Source organism: Myotis yumanensis, unplaced genomic scaffold (genome assembly GCF_028538775.1).
Source record: "Myotis yumanensis isolate MYYU_CA2020_CCGP unplaced genomic scaffold, mMyoYum1.0.hap1 SCAF_1, whole genome shotgun sequence".
Classification (NCBI taxonomy): domain Eukaryota; kingdom Metazoa; phylum Chordata; class Mammalia; order Chiroptera; family Vespertilionidae; genus Myotis; species Myotis yumanensis.
Genome location: NW_027223752.1, coordinates 42,248,288 through 42,264,394, shown reverse-complemented (window position 1 = coordinate 42,264,394; position 16,107 = coordinate 42,248,288). Strand labels below are relative to the sequence as shown.

Sequence of the window (16,107 nt, the reverse complement as noted above, 5' to 3'; positions counted from 1 at the left end):
GTTGGAATCAGATTTTAAAAGTACCTACCATTGCTTCTAGGCCTTTTGGTTAAGATCAAGTATAAAAAGTACCTATCAAGGTAGTAGGCAATTAATTGATGCCATTGCCCAGTTTTGTATTTAGTGAAATGGCTGTTGGTCATCAGCCACTTTTAACCTCTAGGTGTACACACACAAGAAAGATGTTTCAGGAGAGTCAAGAATGTATCGGAGTGGATTTAAGTGCCCACGTAAGAAATTTCTCAATCTGTAAAGTTAATATGAAAATACTCTTATTTTATGCCAAAAAATAAATGAGAATATTTGTGGAAATGCTCTTTAAGCAGAATCGTTACTGAGGAATAGTTAGAATCGTGACCTGTAAGAACAATTGTCATAACCTGAACAGTAGCATTGACAGCAGGAAGAAACAATGTGAACTTAGGCCAAGTATCCAGGTGTACACACCTTTTATTGGGCTCATGCCAGTATCACTCCATTCAACTGTCATGCTTTCCTAGGTAGGAATCTAGTCACCAAGTTTAGCAGCAGGGTACTGCTGGACTTCGAACATCTGTGTAGTTCAAGTAGCAAATCATTATACTTGAATAGCTAACTACTATACAAACAAGCCAAAACCAATGTCACTGCCATGGCTTCTTTTATATAAAATTATTTGTTAATTTTACAACTCATACATTTAATTCAGAATGACACCACTGTTCGCCTTGGCAAAACATCTAAACAATATTAAATTGGATCTAGTGAGAGAGACAGTAAGTTGACTATCCCCAAGCCAATCTATAGTCATTCTTTATTTTTCCAAACTTCCGAAGTAAGTATAGTATATGGATCTCCTATTACTGTACTTGTGAGTACATGTGTTCTTATTCATATCAGTATAGCTAAAAACCTTTTTTAAAAGAGTAATTCTAAAGAAACCTAAATTTGAGCAGCTAAGCCACCTGAAAAATAGTATAGATGCCCTAACAACAAACAAATCTAAAAATACTTAAGCAGGTACACCCAGCTCTTCAGCTATTTATGGAAGGAAAACAACTGAGTTTCATACATATATTTATATAGGTTCAATAATCTAGGTTCAATTGTAGGGTCACTATGTAAATGCACCGTTGAGATAGATTGGCCTCTGAGGAAAGAAAGTCTTGTATATTTTACTTTGTACAAGACTACAAATTTATTTTCAGAAAAGACTGAGTACCTTGATTACTGTAAACCTTGATGCTGGTACCTGAAAAAAAAAAGGAAAATGTTTTAAAGAATAAAGTTTTGGTTTAGAGATTACAAATAATAAAGTGTAATTAAACTATAAAAGCACTTATCTGGTAATCTGTTTGCTTTTGTTTTATCATTCATAAAAGGACCTGAAAAATAAATGAGAGCAATCACATTGTAGGTCATCAATACACTTTTTTAAAAATATATATTTTTATTGATTTCAGAGAGGAAGGGAGAGGGAGAGAGAGAAACATCAATGATGAGAATCATTGATTGACTGCCTCCTACACGCCCCACACTGGGGATTGAGCCTGAAACCTGGGCATGTGCCCTTGACTGGAATCGAACCTGGGACTGTTCAGTTCAGATGCCGACACTCTATCCACTGAGCCAAACCGGCCAGGGCTATCAATACACTTGATTAAAACAAAATACTCTTCAAATTAAGACTTGAAGAGCAAATTAAGATGACAAATTAACATTTCCTTTCTCATTTTGTAAAAATATCTACTTATCTATATCAAATTCACCATGCATAGGCTATTTCTTAAGTGATCTTTCCTAAGGAATCAGACCACCAGCCAAAGAAAGCCTTCTGAAATGATTTCCCCCTCTCAAAGCTCTTTACATGTTTCCCACTAAATAGTTGTCAAATTAACTACAAAAAAAAAGGAACTCCAAAACATGAAGCAAAAGTACTCAATCCTAACCAAGTAAAAGCTTTTGTTCTACCACTGCCATGTTTATGCATCTATTATGGTGTTCACTATCCCTCCCATAGATGGGAGTTGTTAAAGAAAAGAAATCATGTTTTTCATCTTAACTGGTGAGCACACAGTAGGCATTCAAATGCTAATGGTACACATTTTTTAAAATTTGAAATAATTCATACTAGTGAACTGCAGCATAAGGTATACCAATTCTGGGTATATACCGAAAGGAACTCAAAACTGATTCAAAAGAACATATGCACTCCCATGTTCACTGCAGCATTATTTATAAGAGCCAAGATTGGGAGCAACACAAATGCCCATCAATAGATGAGTAGATAAAAAAGCTGTGGTACATACATACAATGAAATATTTCTCTCTCATCATTGGTGTTTCTCTCTCTCCCTCTCCGAAATCAGTAACAATAAACTTTTAAAAAATGTGCCCTGACAAACCTGTGCATATCGTGACAGTCAACCAACTAAGCCACACTGGCCAGGGCGGAATAAATTCTTTTGTAAAAGCATGATAATGGGATTTTTCTCGTTAAAAGAAGTTAGGGCTTCCTTTCTGCCACCACTGTAACCACAACAATTTCATAATAAAAGTAACATCATAATTAAAGCCAGATTAGTGTAAGTTTCAAATTGGCTTTGTCATTTAATAATTGTCACCTTGGGCAAGTTACTTCTTTCCTCATCTATAAAATGAGGATTATATACCATTAAAATGGCATAAACTGGAACACTTAGGTATAAGTTTAAATTTGTGCAAGGTATGTTGAAAATTATAAAATGGTGAGAGAAAATGAACTAATCAGAAACTGATCAGAAGACTCAGTATTGTCAAGTCTCCCTAAACTGATTTATGGATTCAAGGTAAACCCAACCAAATTCATAATGGGCTCTTTTTGGGGGGTGGGGTTGGGGAGTGGTAAGAAATCATCAAGCTATTACTAAAATTTATATGGGAAAAAGAATTAGAACAGCCAAAACACTTTTCGAAAAATAAAAAGACTGCCACCTGATTATATAGTTAATGTAACAGATATGGAACAGAATGGAGTCTTAAAATAGACTTACAAATATGGTCAATTGTTTGACAATGGTGGAAAAAAAAAAGGCAAATCAATGGAAGATTAGTGCTTTTTCACAGATGACACTGGAACAATTGGATAGACATCCATAATGCAAAAACAAAAACCGACACCAAAAGTCAAACTATACTTTGGTACTATATACAGAAATGAATTCAAAGGATAAGCCAAAATGTATCCCAAACTCTAAAGCTTCTAGAAGAAAACAGAAGATTTGGTTTAAAAGAAAGTTCTATATCAAAACTAAAAAACTGAATTTCACCCAAATTAAAAGCTTCTACTCTCCTAAAAACACTGAAAATGAAAAGACAAAATTCTAGGGAAAAACATCTGCAAATCGCTCAACTTTACAAAGGACACGTGTTTAAGATGTACAAAGAATTCAAAAAATTCAACAATAACCTGATTTTTAAATGGGTAAAAGATTCAGACAATTCACATTACAAATAAAACTGGAGTTCCTTCTTTGACCATCCAAATGTGCATCCTTTCAGTCCATAATAACAGCTCTTTAAAAAAGTAAACACTGGTGTAATGTGGTTAATATATAAACATTGAAGAGCAAGGGTCCTTACACATCTTGAGTTTGTGTTTGAAGTGTATGATTTGGACTTTTATATGTGGAACCATAATGTGGAACTCAAGGAAAATTCATTTAAAAAGCTGAACTGTACAGTCCATATGAGAAGGAATAATATTAAAACTTCCAGGAAAAGTCAAAGTCAAGACCAGTGTGCAGTATGGGAAAATTATTCTTAAGATAGCACCAAGGAAATACTGATAATTTAAAGAAAGGGAAATGGTATATGAGAATTATAGAGGTATACCAGTAAAGACAATAACCTGTTATCTTCAGGAGACTGACTGGCTTGAGAGTAAGCAGGAACCAAGTGATAGCAGTAAAGAATCAAAGCAAACATTTGGATGCCTACAATGTATCACATTGCCAGAAAATATTTTAAAAGGTAAATAAATTGCTTCCCCAGTGGGAAAAACGGGCACATTTAAAAATCACTAGGCAAGGTGCATAGAAATATGTATATGTGTTATTATATATACATATACTGTATATACATACTCAACTACAAATATGTGCTTTGGGAAGGGGGGGCCGGGAGATAAATTGACAAGACAAGGAATTTGGACAGTTTCCTGAAGATCTGGTAGGATGAGCTCTCCAATCAGGACATTCAGAAAAATGAAGGATGTCCATGATTAGTAGGAAAAAAGTTCTGAGATAGCAATGATTGAAACCAAGTAAAAAGACTAAACAAACAGAATTTAGATGACAGTGGAACTATATCCATTTGGTTCAAAGACCACCTGTGAAAGACTCCTCCATAGATTAAATTCACTAGGTCTGAAGTGAATATGTACTTTGAACAAGTAGCCCAAGGTAATGCTTATGAATACACTAAAATTTGAGATTCACTGATTTGGACCCAGGTTAATAAAAGGAGAACACGGCAACAGAAACAATTATTTAAAGGGTTTCAACAGATGAACTTTCTGTTATAAATCAAAACGGAGGATGAAACTGTAGGTCATGATTAGTATTTAGGAAATCTGAATATTTAAAGAAAGACATGTCTCAGAAATGGGAGCACATTCTGAGATGATGAAAGAGGAAAGTATCTGTTAGAAACTTTATAGTAGGTGGTTTCAAATATCTTATAAACCAGTATCAGTTCTCTGAAAATTTCCAAAATGCCAGCAAGCCAATAAGGAAGAAATTATATAAGTCAGGGATTAAAAAGCTCCTTATTTTAGTGACAGGTCAAAAAAGAAAAATAGCTGACTTAAGGCTGGCTATGCTAATTTGGTTAAAGAAAATTTTATAGAAATGCTTGGTTCTATGACTGCAAAATAACCTCAACACAAGATTCCCTTGGTAGCAATAGGAGGGGATTAAAGTTTACATTGAAAGTTATATTCTACTGACACATTCTCTTACCTAATTAGAAGTTGAGTTCATATAACAAAAACATGACAAAGAATTCATCATTTATAACTAAATGTTCTGTTTATTCGCTATTTTAATGGCAAAAGAGTCTTTAAATCATTTACTGCAACCTTTCCCCAAAAGACATTCTCTATTTACAATGTAGTCCATTTCTAATCACCACTTGACCTTTCCTCTGTCCCTACTGAACACAGAGTAAATGTGGCCGAATGCAGTTTTACATATTTGTGGAGAAAAGTCTACTAGAAATGAACATATTCTTCCTTCACAGACTGTGTAGTGATTCATTCACAAACTGAAACACATTTGACATGGAAAGCCTAAAGGAAAGCTATAGCGTAGGCAAGACACACGCTAATTATTTCTAATGAGTCTCTCTTCCTGGCGGCCCTCTTTCATAAAGCAAAGCCAATGAAGCTTTCTGACAAACGTCCTCAAGTGTAGACAGGATGTGCCATTCCCACCCCCAATCTTGATATATGGACAGCTTCCAAACTGAATTTCAGGAGAGATGCTTTAAACATGAAACTCAGGCTCATCCGTTCTTTGCCCTAAATGGAAATCTGACAAAACAGGAAGTACTTGGCAGCACAGAGAAGCAAGTTTTGTGGCTTACATATTTACTGGTAGCAGACTAATTCTTCGTGACAGTGTAATAAAATGCAGAACTTCACATTTGAAAGGAAAACAGCAAAAATTTGCCTTGGTTACCAAGGTTCCCTTACATTTTAAAGGCCTTAAAGACATTATCACATGATATATAGAGGAGTAAGAAACAGGAAGATGGCTTTTCTTTTTGTTCCGTTCCTTCATATAGAAACCCCCCTTCCTTGTCCTAAGCCATCAAAATTATACAAACACTGGAAGCAGTTTTATGACTACATATATAGAGATTAAGAAATACAAACATTAAAAAAAAGACTTCTGGTTTGGTTTGAGGGAACCTACTTAGGGAAAATTTTTTTGTTTGTGCTTGCCACAGGATTTGAGATAAACCTAACTAAAAAATAAATATGAATATAAATTCCTACGTGGTACATTAGGATTAGCAGATTCAATAACACACTACCAAACATATCGTAAGCCAACCAAAGGAAAAAAAAACAACGAAAATGAATTCTTCCCCTATGACAGTGATGGCAAACCTATGACACGCATGTCAGAGGTGACACACGAACTCATTTTTTTGGTTGATTTTTCTTTGTTAAATGGCATTTAAATATATAAAATAAGTATCAAAAATATAAGTCTTTGTTTTACTATGGTTGCAAATATCAAAAAATTTCTATATGTGACACGGCACCAGAGTTAAGTTAGGGTTTTTCAAAATGCTGATACGCTGAGCTCAAAAGGTTCGCCATCACTGCCCTATGACATCCTCCAGCTGCCCTCTTCCACTTAAAGAAACTTCACTACAGTGAAATTAATCAGTGAACCTGCTATTATTTCAAATATGTTTTACTAGCCCATGAAAGCATTTACAACACTTGTTAAATAAAACTGAAGTAGGTAAGACATATACTCAGGCAGAGTAATGTATCCCAGGTCACAGCCAATGAAAGCAGGCTTATGATCAGAGCACAGAACATGTTTTCAAATAGTCTTTTCTTTATTAAGATATTTATGCAATCCAATATCCCACTGAAATACTGTAAAAGTTCTGAGAATTTTTAAGCTGAGCACATAATTACTACATTAGCTCTACGCATGCCTACTATGAGCCAGGTATTTTAACTTATCTCCCTATTTCCCACCGTTCCCGTTTCTTCTAGAGGCCAAGACCCTATCAATAGTATAGTAACCAAGGGTAAATAAATGTTTTCATAACATCTCTCACCCAGATCTTATTCTCAGAGTATCCTTACTTTCCTGCCTAGAGGCATTATGGCACTATGATAAGAAAATGTACTTGTAGACTGAGAGTATGAGTTCAATAACTAATTGAGCCAGTTACTGGCAGCAAATGTAGTTCTAGCCAAACTTCACAAATCTAAACCACTGGTGATAACTAAGATTAGTGGGTGGGCAGATCTATGAAAAATCAGTTACTATATTTAAAAAAATCCCTTTGGTAGTTAGATATACTATTTAAAAAAAAGGGGGGGGGGCACACACATACTAATGAAAATTCTTCACCGGTGGATAGTAGACATTATGCTCTACTCCTTACATGTTCTTGAATCTGACCTAATTCCTAAAGCCTCAAATGATCTCATTTTTAGTAACTGACTGGGCAAGATGTTCCTGGTGCACAAACACTGACAAAGCACATATTCACTTGCATCAACTTTTATAAACTTTCACTCCATATATACAGTGCCTACTAAGTGCCAAGGCCTGTAATAGGTTTTAACCCTACAAAGATAAATACGGTATAGTTCTCTGCTTGTAAGAATGTCATCACTTAGTGAAGAACATGCAAGTGGATAAAAAAATGAAAACTGAAATGCAACATAGAAAGTGGCAGGAATCTTATAAGAGGAAATATAAAATTCATATGGACAAATTACCAGAGTTGCAAAGGTATCACAGAAAGCTTCACTTAAAAAGTAGCTTTTGACCAGGTGTTAATAGGGCAACATTCCAGAAAGTGGGAAAAGTATGAATAAAAACAGAGCTGGACCCATCCAGACTGGCTCAATTGGTTGAGTGTAGCCCTGTGCACCTAAAGGTTGAGGTTTGATTCCCTGTCAGGGCAAATACTTGGGTTGTGGGTTCGATCCCTGGTTGGGGCACATATGGAGAGCAACCATTCAATGTTTTTCTCTCCTCTTTTTCCTCTAAGCATGTCCCTGGGTGAGGATTAAAAAAAAAAAAAACTGGGAAAACACAGAGCTTGTGGAGCTTTCATGCGACAAGAGCAAATAATACCTAAAAAGAAGTAAAAGTATGAAGAGAGGTTGTGATGACTTTTGGGAAGGTATTGAATGGGAGGCAGAGTCTAGATGATTTTTGCATCTATTCTCTATAGTAATAAAAGGGTAATATGCTAATTATACCGGACATCCTTCCGCATGAAGCCAGGGCCAGAGGGAAGCTCAGGTCCTGGGTGCCTATGGGTGGCTGGAGGGAAGCAAGCCCGGGTGCCAGAGGGTAGCCGGTGCTGGCAGCAGGGGGAAGGAAGGCCTACTCTTGCAGGAATTTTGTGCATCAGGCCTCTAGTATAAATATAATAAAGTATTATTTTTTTTCTTTTTCTTTTTAAATATATTTTATTGATTTTTTACAGAGAGGAACGAAGAGGGATAGAGAGTTAGAAACATCGATGAGAGAGAAACATCGATCAGCTGCCTCCTGCACACACCCTACTGGGGATGTGCCCGCAACCAAGGTACATGCCCTTGACTGGAATCGAACCTGGGACCCTTGAGTCCGCAGGCTGACGCTCTATCTACTGAGCCAAACCGGTTAGGGTTAAAGTATTCTTTTGAAACATTCTTTGAATGACAGACACTATTTAACATCTTTATACACACTAAACACAACAACACTTAATATCTGAGTGCTCCCTAAATACTTAGCATCATTCTCAACACTTTACATGTCTTAATTCATTTAATACTAATCCTAACCCTATCAGGTCAGTTGGGGAAGAGAGGTTAAGAAATCTGCTCTAAACTACCCTTCCCATTAAAAGCCTGACCACACCTACACATTCTAAAGCTGGAAGTATCTTTGCTATCCCTGAATGATTTTTAAAGCTATCATTCTAATGGAGATTTATATCCTGTAAGTAAATCCAATGTTGTAACCTTTGAAAAATAAGAGGTACCAGAGAAAAGGGGTTAATGTAAGAGAAGCAATTAAAACATACACATACCAGTCATTAAAAACTAATGCTGAGCCAAAACTGGTTTGGCTCAGTGGATGGAGCGTCAGCCTGCGGACTGAAGGGTCCCAGGTTCGATTCCGGTCAAGGGCATGTATCTGGGTTGCGGGCACATCCCCAGTGGGAGATGTGCAGGAGGCGGCTGATCGATGTTTCTCTCTCATCGATGTTTCTAACTCTCTAACTCTCTCCCTTCCTCTCTGTAAAAAATCAATAAAATATATTTAAAAAACAAAACAAAAAAACTAATGCTGAAATTAATGCACAAATGTTGTATGTTTCTGAATGTATTACTTTTTCCTCAACTTAGAAACAGGTTATGTCTTTGTAACTCAAAGCTAGCGCTATGAAGGGGAAACTTTTGTATACCTAATTATTTAAATGAAGTAAGAGTCTTGAAATATGTGACAAAGTAGCCCAAAGTTCATAAGGCCATATACTAACCCCCAAAATTTAGGTTTTATAAAAACAGATTAAAAAGCCAAATCAAAAAGAAAAAAAAAGGGGGGGGGATTTTTTTTTCCTAAAACAAAATTGTAATCTTTTCCTTGCTAAATAGAAAACATTTTTTAAAGCCCTAGGAAAAAAGGGGGAAAAGATTCATGAGAGATTCACAGGTTAAATTAGGCTCTTTTTTTAAAAAAACAAAACAGGTTTTATTGATTTCAGAGAGGAAGGGATATGGAGAGAAACACCAATGATGAGAATCATTGATTAGCTGCCTACTGCATGCCACACACTTGGGATTGAGCCTACAATGTGGCCTGACCAGGAATCGAACTGTGACCTCCTGGTTCATAGGTCGACACTCAACCACTCAGGCCACGCCAGCTGCGCTAGGCTCTTCCTTTTGAAGAACACTCAAAGTTAGTCTACTCCATATTTTCATGTCTAATTGGCAAAGTCCTTCCTTAAATTGAACACTTAAATTTCATCTGTTAAAAGTGCTTCCCCCAAAATAAGACAACTATTATCTTTACTTACATATACATATATTCAAAGAATATTGGCTAAACATCCATGTTTCACAGAATTACATCTGTTTTCTATATTTTGTTAAAATCAAAATAAAACACACTAAACTTAGTCCACCAGAGGAAGAGGAAAGACACTTCAACCCACATATCTGAACAGCTTTTTAAAAAAGCATCCACATATTTTACAAGATGCTCATTTAACACTATTATTTTTTTCAATCATGAGAAAATAACCTCTTAATTTACTTGGAGAATCACCTGGTTTCCTTGAATTTATTTTATTATTAATATACTTTAACTTTTCAAGTTGTACTTTCAAACTCAGAAATGAGAAAGCTCTGATAAAAGAACCAAAGTCTAAAGACTAAAATTGAAAGTCAAAATACAGAAAGCAATATCAAGGTCCATCATATGCTTTGACCCAATTAGGGACCTCACAGGCACTTTGAGAAAAGGAATAGATGCTTACTGAATAATCCAAGCTCTCACTTGCATGTTTAAAAATAATTTCATCTTTCTTACCAACCAGTGGTCTCTCCTGACTTTCCAAATTAGTTAATGGTACCATCTACTCCCTGCCCTTTAAAATCTTGAGTGTTTTTTCTTCCTTCTTTACTTTCATAATCAATTAGAGATCAAATGCTGTCAACTCTTTTTCCTGCTCACCTGTTCCTTCCTATGTCTCCAGGTCCTAGTTTAGTTTCATTTTAGGCTGACACAACGGCAACATTATCTTGTGTCCCTTCCTCCAATTCTCGTGTCATTTCTTTAGTTACATTAGACACTGTATCCAAATAATTTTCCAATAATACATTTTGTGTAATCAGACCCCTCTGTGTCTGTTAAAAAACTTTCAACAAAAATAACTAAAATTAAAAGGGAAGTCTACATGGAAAAATATCTGCAGCAAATTACTACTAAATAGTATTTAATACACCCAAAAAATATGAAAAATATCAAGGCTCTACTACATAAATGAACAGAAGTCTTGAATAGACTAATAATCAGTAAGTAAAAATCCAACCTCACTAGTTAACAAAATCATTACAAAGAAAAAGAGAGTTTAACGGATTTTTCACCTATTAAATTAGCAAAAATGATTATAATTACAGACTACCCAAAGCTGACAATTAAACTCACAGGGGTGGTGACAGTGTAAATTATTTTTCTTTTGGAAAACAACATGGCAATGTTTCAAGAGTCATAAAAATATTCATACAATGACCTTTTAAATCAACCCTCAAAGTCCAAAAGACAGAAAATATTGTATGCACATAGATGATGATTATAGCACAATCTTGAAGGACTAGAAACCTAACTATAGACAGGCAACAGAAAAATGAAGTTAAATGCAAAATAATTTGATGGAATATTTTCAGATATTAAAATTATTACAGAGACTGCATAGTCATACTGAATGTTAAAGGAAAAACTAAAATAAAAAAATGTTCTAAGACTAAAGAAAGAATATGTGTACAGACCAGGAAGAAAACACTTTTAAAATTTAATGTTGGGGTAGGATTAAATATGATTCATTTGTTTAGTTCCTTTTTGATTTGTAAAATTTGAAAATAAAACAAAAATTAATCATTTCCTGCTCACAACCCAGCTTTCAATGCTCTGTTCCAAAACCTGTAGAGAGGACAAGAACCTGATATAATTCTGATGGCCTCAAACAATTTTCCCAATGTAATCTTTAGCTAGTCATCTTCTCCAAAGTGCTTTACTCACTGTCCCAAATATAGCTTTCCAGACATAACTGTATTCTCGGTCACAACCTTCCATCCACTTAGAATGTCTTCTTCCTTTCTTCTACTTTAACATATTAAATCTCACTAACTTTGAGAAGTCTTCAACGATCACTAAGTGAATTTCTTTCTGTTCAGTATTATCAATTTGTCCTTTTATAAGCAATTAGATGGACTGAACTGCCATGGTTCTAAATCTTTAAGAAGTTAATCTAAATTGATTGCATCTTTTGAAATAACTACTTTTTACTTAGCTTCCACATGTTTAATTTTCTTTCTTTTACTGACAGTAAGCTCCTCACCAGGTAGAAATGCCACTAGGTAACCTAGATCAGCTTGAATCCAATCCTAAAACATGCTGTCATTCTAGTTTGAATTATAAATTAAAGAAAACCAGTATCAATAACTCCATGTGTCTATAAAATCACCAGTGACATCTAATAGGGCAAAAGATCAGACAGAGATTGCAAAGGTTACTTTGGATACAAATAAGCAAATTTTGTAACTTAAAAAACAACACCCCACACTCACTAGGAATCATCAAGGAGATACATTCAACACAGTAATGTTCTACTTCTCTAGACAGACATTTATAGAAACAACTGTACAGTGGAACAAATCCTATCACTTTTCAAACGAGATATATGTAACAGTAACATGACTAATCTTGATTATTAAAGAATAGTTAAGTGAAATTGCTTACCAGAAACATAATTTTCAACAGGTAACAAATCTTAGGTATTTAAAAACTGGAATACCTCCTTCATTTTTCCACAAAACGAAGCTCACTAGAAGACAAAGCCCACATAACTCAGAACACAGAATGTTTTAAAATTTCCATTAAAAACACACACACAAAATTTCTTCATTTCTAAACATTTTTAAGGATGAGATCTCAAGTACTTTACCACTGTTAAAAAAAATAATCATGAAAATATTCAGTATTCTGTGATTAAGAATCCAGAAATGAAATCTATGTGAATGGGTAAACAAATCCATATGGATGTTCTAAATTTGTGATTTCAGTCTAAAATACATTGGGAAGCTAAATTATATAGCCTCACTGAAACCCCTGACCAAAAAATGTAACATTTTGCTTTCACAAAAGCTTTTTATCAATAGAAGCATTATTAAAAATTTGACAATTTTGACTTTGTAGGAAACATTATTCTATTAATTGGGGCCTGTTGAAATAGGTTACAAAAAACAATTGTTACAATTTTCTTTCATTCATACCCTAAGAGATAGTCTAAGTGACTATTTAGTTACAGTTGCCTTCCATTAAGAGGTCATAAAATCCTTTAAAAAAAAACTGAGAAAACAAAATCCTGAATAACTGTTCTGAGTTCTCTAAATCCACATTATATTAGCAATTACAAATAAATTCAATATCAAATAAAAAATTTGGAACATCAAAAATTTTTGAAGGTAAGACAGCATCGGTGGAACATCATGAAAGAAAGAAAACCTAAATTAGCTTATTTTACATATTTTGTATATAAACATACGGACTCATAAGAAATAATGACAGAGCATCTATCATGTTTCTGACAGGCAAACACAAGAGTGATTAAAACCTCTGCTGCTTCCCCCTGGAAGTAGTGTCTCAAACCCAGAAGAGCCAAACAATTGCTAAGTAAATGTTATGAGAGGCATGAAAAGGGTCCTTGTTAAGGGTACAAAATCACTAAGAGCACAGCATGCACATAAGGATGGAACGCTTCAGGAAATATAACATTCTGCTTTCACAATAGGAAAGGTTACAGGAAACACTAAAATAGTTCAACTCAACTAACTATACCATAAAAATAATTTGTTAAACTCAACTAAATATACCAAAAGAAACAACTTGTTTTTAGCAACCTCTAAATGTCACTTCTGTGTAGCAAAATGTTTCACTGCACATTTATTTTTACATATTATAAAAAATAAATTAGCTTTAAGAAATTATTCCTAAGGTCCAACAAAAACTCTCAATTTTACTGCATATGTGACTTAAGACTGTAACAATTCTATTTGAACAAATAGAGACTCAGGAGAGAAAATTAAAAAAAATAAAACTAAAGAAAAACACACAATGTAATAAAAAGCAAAAGGACGACAAAAATGTAAAAGTACAGTAAGAGCAAATGCTTTTTGATGGACAGCTGTTCAAGGATTAAAAGCATTAAATGTACAATTCCTTTGGTCTTATATTTCCACTTCCGGGAATTTATTGTAAAGAAATAATCAGCGATGTGAAGGAAAATCTCGGTGCCTAGAAATTTTAGTCACAGATGTCAGTTCTTAGGCAAAATCTTGTAAAATATATGCAAGGCTATTCAGCCATATTGCTGAAATAGGAAACTTAAGAGATCAGGTTATGTGAATTATTGTGCACCTACCTTGTAGAACACTATGCGGCCATAAAAATGCTTTAAGGACAAAATATTTTCTGTTTCCAATGTTTTCTATAAAGAAAAAAATATGGGTGACAAAATGAGTACGACTGAAATGATTTTTATTTGGTAAAACAAAACCAATGAAAAAGTGAAATTCCTTTGTATAGTATAAACTGTACCTTTTGGTGGAGGGAATACAAAGACTGTGGTGTTCTTCTTTTGGCTTTTTAGTAATTTCCAAATGCCCACTGATGTGGTATTTGGAGAGTAACTGCTGCAAGTTGTGTAGCGAAATTAGAGGCGATTGCCCAGGGAAAGTTCAGCAGCACAGTGTAGCCTAAGGAAGAAAGAAAATCACTTCACTTGTAAACTCTTATTGAAGTATCTTTTTTATATGTCATATTTTTAAATTGGGAGCAAAACATCATGAAATAGCTCATATTAGTCCATGATAAAAATATTAAGTACTTAAAAATCCAGAAATGAGAACCACACGGAATGGGTAGACAAATTCATAAGTATGTCCTAACTTTGAGGTTTCATTCTAAAATACACCTGAAAAAAATAAAAACATCACACCTGATAGCTAACTGTACGGACTCATTTGAACCCTTGACCAAAGAAAACAGCTTTCAACTACCATTCTTCCATTTTGCTATTTAATGGCTCTCCTTTTTTGGTCCATACAAAATTTTTCCAGGCAGCCTCCCCAATTTTAAATATTTTTACAGACATGAGAATTCCCCTCAGTAACATTTCACGGTATTTGTCACGGAGAGGTCCTGTTCCCTTCAGGCCAACAATACCCAATAAATTACTAAAACTTATCCATAGTATTCGAAACAGGTGCAGTATTATCGTGATAATTTAAGAAGCTATCCAGATCAGTGCCCCTGGGTCACTCAATAGAAACACCAACATATATTTCACTTTCTCAGTAAGTAATTTTGAGAAAAACCACTGTTCTGGATGAAAAATTGTTCCGGCTTTCCTTAAACTGTTCTCTGAGTCAATTTAGTCAACGTGGGTTTATCGACGGCATTTTCCATTTCCCTGATTATTTCATTCCTTATGACAGCTTGCCATCGACACTCCACCATTTCACATGTGCTTTTGCTTCATTCAACAAAGCACAAGGTTCTGCTAAGCGACCAGGCCCAAAGGCTGCCCGGAACAAGGTCCTCTGCGGAGGTCCTTTAAGGTGTCTCTGAGCCTGCAGAGCCTCTGCTGCTGCTGCTTCCTTTCAAAGCGCAGCCTGCGCCTCGTGCAACGGTAACAGCTGCCTAAGGTCCGGGCGAGCACGTGCGTTCTCCGCATTCCGACCCGAGAGCTTCACCGCGTGACGAGCGCGCGGAGACACCTGTCCCCACGCACCCAGCGCTGCCTACGGACCTACCCTTCCCCGTCCTAATGAGGGAGGCGCCCAGGGCCAGCAGCACTTGGCGGAGAAAATGACAAACCCCCGACACATACTTCCAACGGGAGGAGGAGCGGTTCGGAGAGAAGCAGGACCCCGAAAACCCATCAAGCCCTCCAGAGGAGTCCAAGGACCAGCCCAGAGAAAGACTTCCCCTCCTCCGCCTCCTTCTCGTGCGGCGGGAGAGGAAGCCTCGCCCCCTTTCCTCCCGCCTTCTACTTCCCACTCCGCGACGGGGAGCACTTTAACCATGGCTGCCCTGGCCCCCTCACTTCCGGTGCCGGCGCCGCTAGAGCTGCGCCATCCCCCAGTCCGTCGGACAACCACAGCTTTCAACTGACCTTTTAAACAGACTCGCGACTCCTCCGACCTTCATTAGGTGCTGCCCTGGAGAGAACTGCGGACGGGTACTGCGCAGAAAGGAATCTACGGTAGAAAGACTTCGCTGTCCTCTCGCCAGAAACATGAAATGCGATAGACCTGCGGCCACCGCTGCCCAGACAAAATGGCGCCGAGAAGTCGGTTTCGCGCATGCGCCTTGGACAGGCCCTGCCCCGCCCCCGTGCCAGTCCTGGCCGCAGCTCCGGGTTCGGTTTCCATGGGACACTCCGCTGCCAATCCTCGTGCGGAACTGCTCTTCCTGACCCCCTCCGTTTACCAATCAGTGTTCAGTCAAGCACATCCGGAGTCTTTTCAACCAATCGTTTGGCAGGACTGGCTTACTCAATACCTGGTTCTCCAGTAACGTTGGGCCTCGGAGCCAGCCA

At 36.4% G+C, this 16,107-nt stretch overlaps 1 long non-coding RNA gene across 1 annotated transcript; it reads right to left on the bottom strand.

The window, feature by feature from the left end:
- Window positions 1-1,319: 1,319 nt before the first annotated feature.
- Window positions 1,320-15,843, bottom strand: LOC139012873 (uncharacterized). The gene is made up of 5 exons (XR_011471901.1): window positions 15,682-15,843; window positions 14,103-14,260; window positions 13,927-13,992; window positions 12,246-12,330; window positions 1,320-1,364 (listed from the first exon to the last, which is right to left on the bottom strand). It is a non-coding gene; the product is annotated as an uncharacterized lncRNA (long non-coding RNA).
- Between the last annotated feature and the right edge of the window lie 264 nt (window positions 15,844-16,107).